This window comes from Anomaloglossus baeobatrachus, chromosome 10 (genome assembly GCF_048569485.1).
Source record: "Anomaloglossus baeobatrachus isolate aAnoBae1 chromosome 10, aAnoBae1.hap1, whole genome shotgun sequence".
Lineage (NCBI taxonomy): Eukaryota > Metazoa > Chordata > Amphibia > Anura > Aromobatidae > Anomaloglossus > Anomaloglossus baeobatrachus.
Window position 1 is genome coordinate 13,435,565 of NC_134362.1, and position 13,329 is coordinate 13,448,893.

Consider the following 13,329-nt stretch of genomic DNA (forward strand, 5'->3'; position numbering starts at 1 on the left):
GGCCCCATAACGTTGCCATTAGCCAATGAAAAAGGTCCATGAACGAGAGACAAATAATTTGTCACATTGAGGATTAGGGCCTGCTGGAGCGGGGTAGGGCACTGGTGTAAGTGCAACGAAACGGTGCAAAAGAGTTAAGCCTTCTCCACGTCACAAGTGTCAGCAGACGCATCACAGGCCTTTGATGTAGGTGATAAGTGGCCTGAGGAGATGCATTTCAGAATTGCATTAATGTATATATTAATGAGGATCTTTCATATGGTAAATCAGTGTCAGACCCCCACTGGTGCCTGCGCAGGGAGGAGGCAACCAGCGCCGCACACTGTGCCAGCAACGGGCACTTCTCACACATTTACTGCGGACATCCTGACAATCGAGCCTTCCGCTGCAAAAATCTGCAACTAGAAAAGTCTTCACTCTGATCTCCAGAGCTGCTGTTCTCTTAAAGGAACAGTACTCTGGAAATTAAAATAATAGTTCTTAATTAAGGGACTTTAGGGAATGCAGCAGAATAGATGCAATGTGCACTTACATCACGTGCAGGGTCTCCGGAGCGGAGTAAGTGGGTTGGGGGACCCGCGTTCAGGTGATATAAGATGGGGATAACACTTTTTAGGAGGATCCATCACCTCCCTATGATGTTTCATTGGAGCATCTTTCGTTATTGTTTTTCCAAACGGTCCCATTCTTCTAGTCAATAGGGAGTAAGATATGGCGCTGCCCATTGACCAGGTAATGGTAGCAGCCTGGTGTGAACGCACTTGTTAATTTAATGGAGGAACGAAAAAAAAAAAAAAGCAGAGATTATCCAGATTTTTTTTATTTTATTTTTTTGTAAATTTGTAAATAGAGAATGAAAAAAAGTATCAGCTAAAAACGGCCGAGGTCATGAAGAAATCCAGGTGAAGTGTCACCGCGTGCAAAGATCTTCACACCTCTCCAATAAAACGCCCAATTATCTGATTCTCCCACGTTTATGTGGCACACGCTCCGGGTTGATCCCTTTTGCAAACAGAACAGCTGGAAAGGAGGGGTTTAGTGCCCAAATCCGACATGCTGGCAGAGGAAGGGGGGGGATTAGGTCCAGCTCCCCAGATATGAGGATGAGGCGGGGGTCCGCACCTACACAATGTAGCACTATAGTGCTGCTGTGGATGAGCGGTGATCTTTCCTAACCCAGGACTGCCAAAAAGGAGCCACCGCTCCCTGGCGCTGCCTTGGGAATTGACGTATCGGAGCAGAACCCTGCGTCCTGTTTGCAGGGACGTTCTCTGCCTTTTTTCCTAAGGCCATTTTGGATTGCAGCCCAGAACGTCCGAAAAGGACACAGGTTAAAGGTCGTCTCCCAGCAAAGACTGAGCAGGAAGCCACTTGTGACCAGCGTTTCCTGTGCTCGGTCTCCTCCGCCGGCTCCAGCACAAGCTCCACAGCTGAGCGCCAGTATTAATCACCCTCCATTATTCGCCGCCCGCTACGTCAAAAGCCGGAATCTCATGAATCTGGTGTCACGTCCGTACTTCTTCCATATACAGTGTCCGCTATCGGGCCGGGGATACAATGTCGCTTATCGCATTTCACTGATAGGAGGAAGAGTAACCGGACGCCGGGCGACCGCAAGAAAAAAAATGAGGATTGTGTCAGAGAACAAGAGAAGGGTTAACCTGGAAGCACCGAAAAAAGAGTAACCGGCTATTAATAGGGAGCAGATCACAGATACACAGACGGCTATTAATAGAGCAGGTGCACGGCCCGAGATGACACGGCACCGCCACAAAGCGAGACGTCACCCAGAACACGGGGCTAGCAGACGGGCCCCCCGGGCCAAGCACAAAAAATAGGGACCCTGCAATATAAACAGTAACTATAGTCCTGCACCGCCACAAAGCTAGACGTCACCCAGAACACGGGGCCGGCGGAAGGGCCCACCGGGCCAAGCACAAAAAATAGGGACCCTGCAATATAAACAGTAACTATAGTCCTGCACCGCCACAAAGCGAGACGTCACCCAGAACACGGGGCTAGCGGACGGGCCCCCCGGGACCAAGCACAAAAAATAGGGACCTGGCAATATAAACAGTAACTATAGTCCTGCACCGCCACAAAGCTAGACGTCACCCAGAACACGGGGCCAGCGGAAGGGCCCACCGGGCCAAGCACAAAAAATAGGAACCCGGCAATATAAACAGTAACTATAGTCCTGCACCGCCACAAAGCGAGACGTCACCCAGAACACGGGGCCAGCAAACCAAGCACAAAAAATAGGGACCTGGCAATATAAACAGTAACTATAGTCCTGCACCGCCACAAAGCGAGACGTCACCCAGAACACAGGGCCGGCAGAAGGGCCCACCGGGCCAAGCACAAAAAAATAGGGACCCGGCAATATAAACAGTAACTATAGTCCTGCACCGCCACAAAGCTAGACGTCACCCAGAACACAGGGCCGGCGGAAGGGCCCACCGGGCCAAGCACAAAAAATAGGGACCCGGCAATATAAACAGTAACTATAGTCCTGCACCGCCACAAAGCTAGACGTCACCCAGAACACAGGGCCGGCGGAAGGGCCCACCGGGCCAAGCACAAAAAATAGGGACCCGGCAATATAAACAGTAACTATAGTCCTGCACCGCCACAAAGCTAGACGTCACCCAGAACACAGGGCCGGCGGACGGGCCCCCCGGGACCAAGCACAAAAAATAGGGACCCGGCAATATAAACAGTAACTATAGTCCTGCACCGCCACAAAGCGAGATGTCACCCAGAAAACGGGGCCGGCGGAAGGGCCCCCCCGGGCAAAGCACAAAAAATAGGGACCCGGCAATAGAAACAGTAACTATAGTCCTGCATTGTCATCCACTGCTCCGTCTGATGGGAGACAATCGGCCAATTCACAAGGAGAGGAGAATCCTTGAGAAAATGGTAGATTATTTGGGCTAAAAATTCAAAATAGGCCCCCGGACGCCACAAATTCAAGAATTATTAAGGGGATGATAGATCCTGCTGGTGAAAGCAGAGAGCATGAATAGCGTTATGTATAGGGGCGCATAAACATTTACATGCAGGAATCTAAGTTACAGTTTCTTTTTATTTTAACATGGGTTGGGGTGGACACGGTCCCAAATTATCAGTCTGGTAGCTGGGGAGGCCGCCCGCAGGGTCCGGGGCAGTCAGGGAGCCCGTCCGCAGGGTCCGGCAGTCAGGGAGCCTGTCCGCAAAGTCCAGCAGAACAATATTTGCAGCCCCCAGTAGTCAGTGCTGCACGGTCTGCTATTCTGCCCCCAGTAGTAAGTGCTGCACGGTCTGCCATTCTGCCCCCAGTAGTCAGTGCTGCACGGTCTGCCATTCTGCCCCCAGTAGTCAGTGCTGCACGGTCTGCCATTCTGCCCCCAGTAGTCAGTGCTGCACGGTCTGCCATTCTGCCCCCAGTAGTCAGTGCTGCACGGTCTGCCATTCTGCCCCCAGTAGTCAGTGCTGCACGGTCTGCCATTCTGCCCCCAGTAGTCAGTGCTGCACGGTCTGCCATTCTGCCCCCAGTAGTCAGTGCTGCACGGTCTGCCATTCTGCCCCCAGTAGTCAGTGCTGCACGGTCTGCCATTCTGCCCCCAGTAGTAAGTGCTGCACGGTCTGCCATTCTGCCCCCAGTAGTAAGTGCTGCACGGTCTGCCATTCTGCCCCCAGTAGTCAGTGCTGCACGGTCTGCCATTCTGCCCCCAGTAGTCAGTGCTGCACGGTCTGCCATTCTGCCCCCAGTAGTAAGTGCTGCACGGTCTGCCATTCTGCCCCCAGTAGTCAGTGCTGCACAGTCTGCCATTCTGCCCCCAGTAGTCAGTGCTGCACGGTCTACCATTCTGCCCCCAGTAGTAAGTGCTGCACGGTCTGCCATTCTGCCCCCAGTAGTAAGTGCTGCACGGTCTGCCATTCTGCCCCCAGTAGTAAGTGCTGCACGGTCTGCCATTCTGCCCCCAGTAGTCAGTGCTGCACGGTCTGCCATTCTGCCCCCAGTAGTCAGTGCTGCACGGTCTACCATTCTGCCCCCAGTAGTAAGTGCTGCACGGTCTGCCATTCTGCCCCCAGTAGTCAGTGCTGCACGGTCTGCCATTCTGCCCCCAGTAGTCAGTGCTGCACGGTCTGCCATTCTGCCCCCAGTAGTAAGTGCTGCACGGTCTGCCATTCTGCCCCCAGTAGTCAGTGCTGCACGGTCTGCCATTCTGCCCCCTGTAGTCAGTGCTGCACGGTCTGCCATTCTGCCCCCAGTAGTAAGTGCTGCACGGTCTGCCATTCTGCCCCCAGTAGTCAGTGCTGCACGGTCTGCCATTCTGCCCCCAGTAGTCAGTGCTGCACGGTCTGCCATTCTGCCCCCAGTAGTCAGTGCTGCACGGTCTGCCATTCTGCCCCCAGTCATCACCCTCGTGCTTTCCTAGTCTCCCCTTAGTAGTCAGCGTTGAACTGTTTTGGGACTTCAAATGTCATCTGAGTCATAACATTAAAAAAGAAAAACAGTAAAGAAAATTTATCAAAGTAAAAAAAAAAAAAATATGAAAAACAAAACTTTGCTTGCAGCTCCCCGAGTATTGCAGCCGGTGTGTAATGTACATACATGGTCACACACTGCCCATACAACATATACAAAGATAAAGCCTGGGCCGGAGCAATGCGGTGCTGACATCACGCCGCACTCAGGTCATGTTCACAAGTGACACTCCGGAGGCCCCGGCAGGAGGATTTGTATAAATGGAAAGCGGTGACGTCATCGGAGGGAATCGGCGCAACCAGAAATATGCATGCAAAAATCATTCAAAGCAGCAGCGAGTGCGGACACAGCGAGTGCGGACACAGCGAGTGCGGACACAGCGAGTGCGGACACAGCGAGTGCGGACACAGCGAGTGCGGACACAGCGAGTGCGGACACAGCGAGTGCGGACACAGCGAGTGCGGACACAGCGGCCGCTCACCGGCTCGGGGACGCCACGCCGCCACAGCTAGCACTGCTCAGCCCACGCACATTATCTAACCAAACATTTGTTTCTTGGTTTACTTTTGGTCACAGAACCCCAAAGTCGACCGCTGCTAATATAATGTTTCTGCTAAAAAATGGAGATAAATCAGCGACCAAATCCATCAATTATTGCATTGAAAAAAATTATATTCAGCTGCTTCTAAAATGGCTGATAACAGGGAGCAATAGATTGTTGTATTTACATTTGTTGGACGATTGCTTGCAAACTCCAAAAGTATGAATAATCCAGAGATTGTTGCAAATGGCTCATTTCGTCCCAACATTTAAGATGGTCGTAATCTCGATAGTAATTTGTAACATTCGTGAATTCATGTTGGCTGATAACAGGGAACAATAGACTGTATGCACCACCTTGAAATGTGGAGGTTATAGGTGCTCATGGACATCAATTTGAATTTTGACGACAAACCAATGTGTATGGAGATGTCTACATTCTCCCAATGATGGAGAAAGAAGGATTGGACATGTTGGATTTCAACATGTCCGATACCTTGTACTTCCGAGTGATTAAAAGTACCTGGGAAAATGTTTTCCCCACTCCCCATTGTGTATGGTGGACAGGAGGGGAGGCCGTTATGTGTACGAGCGTCATCCCACAGCTATCCAAGGCGTACGACCACTTAGGTGTAGTAGAAACAAAAAAGAACAAGACACAGGATAATAAATCACAGCATTTACGCGATGTGGGAACACGGCCCGAGGGGACGCTCACGGCAAAGGATTTTTCCGCTTTGGAATCTGCAGCAGAAATCCAAAGACGAGGCTCGGAATTTTACTTGAACTGCGGATGTCCCAAACGCAAATCAGTGGAGCCGCCGTCCAGCGCACTTTACAAAACCGCAGCGGAAAAATCAATTAGCAAATATAAATAATTAGATTATATATATTATATATAATATATCTATCACATAACATAGATAAATTAGATTCAGGCTGCCCTCCATTGTTGCAATTTTTTGTTCTTTTTTAATTACTCAGAGAAGTGACAGCAACTACTTGAGAACAGAGCTGCCTGCATCTTTTTTGTTTATATATATATATATACACACAGTTAGGTCCAGAAATATTTGGACAGTGACACAAGTTTTGTTATTTCAGCTGTTTACAAAAACATGTTCAGAAATACAATTCTATATATAATATGGGCTGAAAGTGCACACTCCCAGCTGCAATATGAGAGTTTTCACATCCAAATCGGAGAAAGGGTTTAGGAATCATAGCTCTCTAATGCATAGCCTCCTCTTTTTCAAGGGACCAAAAGTAATTGGACAAGGGACTCTAAGGGCTGCAATTAACTCTGAAGGCGTCTCCCTCGTTAACCTGTAATCAATGAAGTAGTTAAAAGGTCTGGGGTTGATTACAGGTGTGTGGTTTTGCATTTGGAAGCTGTTGCTGTGACCAGACAACATGCGGTCTAAGGAACTCTCAATTGAGGTGAAGCAGAACATCCTGAGGCTGAAAAAAAAAGAAATAATCCATCAGAGAGATAGCAGACATGCTTGGAGTAGCAAAATCAACAGTCGGGTATATTCTGAGAAAAAAGGAATTGACTGGTGAGCTTGGGAACTCAAAAAGGCCTGGGCGTCCACGGATGACAACAGTGGTGGATGATCGCCGCATACTTTCTTTGGTGAAGAAGAACCCGTTCACAACATCAACTGAAGTCCAGAACACTCTCAGTGAAGTAGGTGTATCTGTCTCTAAGTCAACAGTAAAGAGAAGACTCCATGAAAGTAAATACAAAGGGTTCACATCTAGATGCAAACCATTCATCAATTCCAAAAATAGACAGGCCAGAGTTACATTTGCTGAAAAACACCTCATGAAGCCAGCTCAGTTCTGGAAAAGTATTCTATGGACAGATGAGACCAAGATCAACCTGTACCACAATGATGGGAAGAAAAAAGACTGGAGAAGAAAGGGAACGGCACATGATCCAAGGCACACCACATCCTCTGTAAAACATGGTGGAGGCAACGTGATGGCATGGGCATGCATGGCTTTCAATGGCACTGGGTCACTTGTGTTTATTGATGACATAACAGCAGACAAGAGTAGCCGGAGGAATTCTGAAGTGTACCGGGATATACTTTCAGCCCAGATTCAGCCAAATGCCGCAAAGTTGACCGGACGGCGCTTCATAGTACAGATGGACAATGACCCCAAGCATACAGCCAAAGCTACCCAGGAGTTCATGAGTGCAAAAAAGTGGAACATTCTGCAATGGCCAAGTCAATCACCAGATCTTATCCCAATTGAGCATGCATTTCACTTGCTCAAATCCAGACTTAAGACGGAAAGACCCACAAACAAGCAAGACCTGAAGGCCGCGGCTGTAAAGGCCTGGCAAAGCATTAAGAAGGAGGAAACCCAGCGTTTGGTGATGTCCATGGGTTCCAGACTTAAGGCAGTGATTGCCTCCAAAGGATTCGCAACAAAATATTGAAAATAAAAATATTTTGCTTGGGTTTGGTTTATTTGTCCAATTACTTTTGACTTCCTAAAATGTGGAGTGTTTGTAAAGAAATGTGACAATTCCTACAATTTCTATCAGATATTTTTGTTCAAACCTTCAAATTAAAAGTTACAATCTGCACTTGAATTCTGTTGTAGAGGTTTCATTTCAAATCCAATGTGGTGGCATGCAGAGCCCAACTCGCCAAAATTGTGTCACTGGCCAAAGATTTCTGGACCTAACTGTATAATATTATATATACACACACACACACACAATATAAACATGAGCACGCAATACACACATGCGGACAGTACACAACCGCAACAGACGCACAACACAAAAACACAAGCGCAAGACAAACACACAAACAGCACACAAAACACAAGTGCATGCAATGCAAACATAGGCACAACACAAACACAGAGGCGAGCAACACAAACGCAACACACACAACACAAGTGCGCAAAATACAAACAAATGGACAACACAAGCGCAACACAAGTGCGCCAACACATATGCAACAGACACACACAAACACAAAAACTCGCAACACAAACACACGCAATACATATGCAACACGCACGCAACACACACATGCACAACACACTACTCATTTTTTGGAGGTGGATGTGGTCCCCTTACCTGTTGGCATGTCAGCTCCAGTAAACATTACTGTGTATATGAAAATGCATGTGTATACACATTATACATATACATACATACATATACACACACGTATACACATACACACAGTTACCTACATGTGTATATACATCCACTGCATATATCATACATGCTCACATGTTTAGTATATACACATGTACAGTATACACACAGTTCATATATAATTATACACATGTACGTTTCCATGCACAGTACACATTATACGCACACGCAGCCCCTTTTGGCTTTTATATCCAGTTTTTACAGCTGATATTTTGCAGATTTCCACTATTACAGGAGTTTGCAAAATTTTCAGCTCCAACAAAAAGTCACCTAAAATTAACCCTATGCATGCTCAATCCCTATCCTCCTCCCTATTCTCCAGCAACGTCTCCTAAGTCCAGACTGGATAGTTACAGAATATTGCTTCATAAATGTTCCCGACTCCAAAATACCAACACCCCGGCACTTTTCTCAGGTACTTTTACAGGTCCGCATAGTCCCCCCAGCCTACCACCCACCCCAATTATAACAAAACTTGTAAGAAAGAAAAGTGAGTGACCTGATCCGCCGGGCAGGAGATTGAGCGCAGTCAGGGACTGGGAGCGATCCACTGTGTAAGAAGAGACGAGGAGGATTAGTAATAAGGAAGCATGACTGAGTGAGAAGAGTGCGCGAGTGCCACCGTGTGAGCGGAGTGCCAGCGTGTGAGCGGAGTGCCAGCGTGTGAGCGGAGTGCCAGCGTGTGAGCGGAGTGCCAGCGTGAGAACGAGGAAACCAGTTCTGTGCGAGAATGTCAAAACGAAAGGTGAGGGTGCTGTGTAGGCGAGCGAGAGCCTGCGCCTCGGGGGGAAAGCTGTGGCAAATGGTGACTAAAGTGTTAATACAGATGAAGGCGTAGTGCACTGGAGCTGATGATGTGGGGCGTATATTGCACCACGGGGTGTCCTGTGTGAGATATGGAGGGCAGATATGGGCCCGAGCTAGGAATGTGAGGTCTGGAAAGTTTAGTATGTTATATAGCAGTTACCCACAATGCACCTGGGGTGCAGGGTATACAGGAAATATATAAAGGGCAGTGTGTATGTGTATAGGGGGAAGAGTAGAAGCTGCTGCCCATCTCCCGGCTCGCAGGCACCGGACTCCAGTCCTAGTTTGGAGTTTGGGTTAGGAGGTTCCCCCCAGCGCAGGAGGACACAGAAGCCTCATTGGTAAGTCACAGCACTCGAGAGAGAACTGCGAGGAGGAGCGAGGACTGAGGAGGAGGAGGAGGAAGGGGGTTATGGAGGAGCAGGTGAGCACGAGAGACACCAAAGAGCCTGCACAGGGGGACACCAATAATCAGATGAGAAAGGTGAGTGAATGGTGAAACACAAGAGACACCAAAGTACCTGCACTGGGGGACACCAAAAATCAGACGGGAAGGGTGAGTGAATGGTGGAACACGAGAGACACCAAAGTGCCTGCACAGGTGGACACCAAAAATCAGACGGGAAGGATGAGTGCATGGTGGAATACAAGAGATACCAAAGTGCCTGCGCTGGGGGACACCAAAAATCAGAGAAGAAGGGTGAGAGCATGGTGGAACACGCAGGAGACAGGGGCAGAGAGGGGCGCTGCTGGAGGAGGGGGGTAATAGAATAGCAGGTGAGCATGAGAGACACCAAAGAGCCTGCACAGGGGGGGGGGACACGAAAAATCAGACAGGAAGGGTGAGGGTATGGTGGAACACACAGGAGACAAGGGCAGCGAGGGGCGCTGCTGGAGGATGAGGATGATTTAGATGATGATCTCACTGTTAACCATTCAGTGAACAAAAGTCCCCTACGTTCCATGCAACAAAAAAGTCAAAAAGCCCTTGCAAAAACATATTCACAGTTCAATTCACTTCAATGGAGCCGAGCTGCATTAACAGACACAGAAAAACAATTTAAACCACACACACATCTATATTATAATATAACATAACACATATATATATATATATATATATATATATATAAATAATCGTATTTGGTGTCACCGCACCCGTAAGGCGGGCGCTCCAGGGCACCATTTGTCGTTCAGCCGTAATTCTCAGATAAGTCGTACATTAATAATCATTTCTGGAACTTCTCTGACTCTCAGAGCTCGGATTTTTTTTGCAAATAATACCGCAAAGTTGCAGACAAGTCGCTGGAAAGTGGTGTGTGACTTGTATTGGAGTCTATGGCGACTTGTGACAGAAAGGGCAACACATTTGGAAACGTATGCGACCGTCATAAAAAGCCGCAGGAAATTCAATGTTGCAAGGTGTCACTGCGATTCCAGAGCGGTGCGACACGTCACCGTGTAGAACTTTACGTGAAAACCCAATCTATGACAATAACAAATTAATTAACCCGTATGACAAACGGCGTTAAAAGACCCGAACGGGCAGAATTACTGTTTTTCCCATCATCGTGCCGCCGTTATGTACTCCAAAGTGGTCTGAAGAAATGACGCAGCTTAGTGTCCAAAACCACCGAGCCCGCGCCCGGCTCCATCCATGGAGAAATAAAACGCTACAGGTCTCAGAAAATAACGACAGCAAAAAATCTTAATTTCATTTTGCAAAGCTCAGAATTTTTTTAAAACATGAAAATGTGTTAAAAAAAAATTATGCAAGTTTGATATCGCACCATAAAACCCAACAATTACAGAATTGCAATTTTCCCCCCATTTTTTTTTTTTTTTAATTTCAATCTATGGTAAAATTAACAGTGCAACAAACAAGCTCTGGAGAGAGAAACGTAATGTATAAACCCAGGTAAAACCAAAAAAAACACAAAAAAAAGGCAATTAAGGAAATTCGCCACATCAAGAAAGGGTTAAAAATTGATTTAATTTGCATTTTGTTTCAGACAAAAAAAACCCAAAACTTTCCAATGAGACACAAAACGTCTGAAGCAGAACGCAGCTACGTGTAAAAGGTGACAAAGTCCAAGGGTGAAGCTGCTGTCTCTGAAGAAAACGCTTTGTAAGCGCCGAGCTCGTGAGGCATCACCGGGACGAGCGGAGGTGGCTGTGGGGGTAGTGATGGCACGCTGGACGTGGATGCAAGGAACGATCGGCAGATCCTGCAAAAAAGCTGCACTATACCGGAGGGCCCGGCCGCACCACCCGGGAAGGGCCCGGCCGCCCCACCCGGGAAGGGCCCGGCCGCACCACCCGGGAAGGGCCCGGCCGCACCACCCGGGAAGGGCCCTGCCGCACCACATGGGAGGGTACGGCCACCCTACGCGGGAGGGTACGGCCACCCTACGCAGGTGGGCATGGCCACACTATACCAGAGGGCATGGCCACACCTCGCGGGGAGGGCCCGGCCACACCACGCGGGAGGGTACGGCCACACCACGCGGGTGGGCATGGCCACACTATACCAGAGGGCATGGCCACACCCCGCGGGGAGGGCCCGGCCGCACCACGCGGGAGGGCAAGGCCACACCCAAAGCTGCGCAACAGAAACGGCTTTCTGTTCGGGTATAATCACACGTGGTCATTTTGCCATAGCTCACATCACAAAATTGTGCATTTACTGCAAATTGCCAACGTTTATGCAGCTATAAAGCGTTTGCTACAAAACTGGCGCAGTTGGTAATAACACCACTTTTATTTTTGATGCCCGTTTTTGGCACAAACGCAATCTGTGTCGACTTCTGTTGAATGGAAGCCCATTCTCTGGCACCAGTTTTCTCTTACTTCTGAGGGTACGTGCACATAGATCAGATACACTAGAAGCACGGAGGGTGAGAATGTGGAAAATCAAACCCACACAAGAGCTGAAAATTTCAAACCCGCAAAGGTTTTGCAAAAAGATTTGCAGGGATCTGGTGCAGCGACTACATTAGCAGTCAGTGGCCTCCTCCTACCTGACGGCGTGCCCAGCGCCTCTTCTGAGCAGTAGACTCCAGTGATGGCCGGCGTGCCTAGCGCCTCTTCTGATCAGTAGACTCCAGTGATGGCCGGCGTGCCCAGCGCCTCTTCTGATCAGTAGACTCCAGTGATGGCCGGTGTGACAAACGCCTCTCCTGATCAGTAGACTCCAGTGATGGCCAGCGTGCCCAGCGCCTCTTCTGATCAGTGATGTCCGGCGTGCCCAGCGCCTCTTCTGATCAGTAGACTCCAGTGATGGCCGGTGTGCCCAGCGCCTCTTCTGATCAGTAGACTCCAGTGATGGCCGGCGTGCCCAGCGCCTCTCCTGATCAGTAGACTCCAGTGATGGCCGGCAAGCCCAGCGCCTCTTCTGATCAGTAGACTCCAGTGATGGCCAGCGTGCTCAGTGTCTCTCCTGATCAGTAGACTCCAGTGATGGCCGGTGTGCCCAGTGTCTCTTCTGATCAGTAGACTCCAATGATGGCCGGCGTGCCCAGCGTCTTTCCTGATCCATAGACTCCAGTGATGGCTGGCGTGCCCAGCGCCTCTTCTGATTAGTAGACTCCAGTGACGGCCGGCGTGTCCAGCGCCTCTCCTGATCAGTAGACTCCAGTGATGGCCGGTGTGCCCAGTGCCTCTCCTGATCAGTAGACTCCATTGATGGCCGGCGTGACCAGCACTACTTCTGAGCAGTAGACTCCAGTGATGGCTGGTGTGCCCAGCGCCTCTTCTGATCAGTAGACTCCAGTGATGGCCGGTGTGCCCAGCGCCTCTTCTGATCAGTAGACTCCAGTGATGGCCGGTGTGCCCAGCGCCTCTTCTGATCAGTAGACTCCAGTGATGGCCGGTGTGCCCAGCGCCTCTTCTGATCAGTAGACTCCAGTGATGCCCGGCGTGCCCAGCGCCTCTTCTGATCAGTAGACTCCAGTGATGGCCGGTGTGCCCAGCGCCTCTTCTGATCAGTAGACTCCAGTGATGGCCGGCGTGCCCAGCGCCTCTTCTGATCAGTAGACTCCAGTGATGTCCGGCGTGCCCAGCGCCTCTTCTGATCAGTAGACTCCAGTGATGGCCGGTGTGCCCAGCGCCTCTTCTGATCAGTAGATTCCAGTGATGGCCGGCGTGCCCAGCGCCTCTCCTGATCAGTAGACTCCAGTGATGGCCGGTGTGCCCAGCGTCTCTTCTGATTAGTAGACTCCAGTGACGGCCGGCGTGTCCAGCGCCTCTCCTGATCAGTAGACTCCAGTGATGGCCGGTGTGCCCAGCGCCTCTTCTGATCAGTAGACTCCAGTGATGGCCG

The 13,329-nt window shown here is 49.6% G+C and overlaps 1 protein-coding gene across 6 annotated transcripts in view; it reads right to left on the bottom strand.

Annotated features, from left to right (window-relative positions):
- The window catches only part of DGKZ (diacylglycerol kinase zeta), a 197,190-nt gene that overhangs the window by 102,096 nt on the left and 81,765 nt on the right, over positions 1 to 13,329 (bottom strand). For 4 of the 6 annotated variants that reach the window (XM_075326164.1, XM_075326169.1, XM_075326163.1 and 1 more), the window contains exon 1: positions 8,701 to 8,766. The exons of the other annotated variants lie outside the window; for them this stretch is intronic. The gene's annotated coding sequence lies outside the window, so the exon portion shown is untranslated. Of the gene's footprint in view, positions 1 to 8,700; positions 8,767 to 13,329 lie in introns of those variants that run through there. 6 annotated transcript variants of the gene reach the window in all.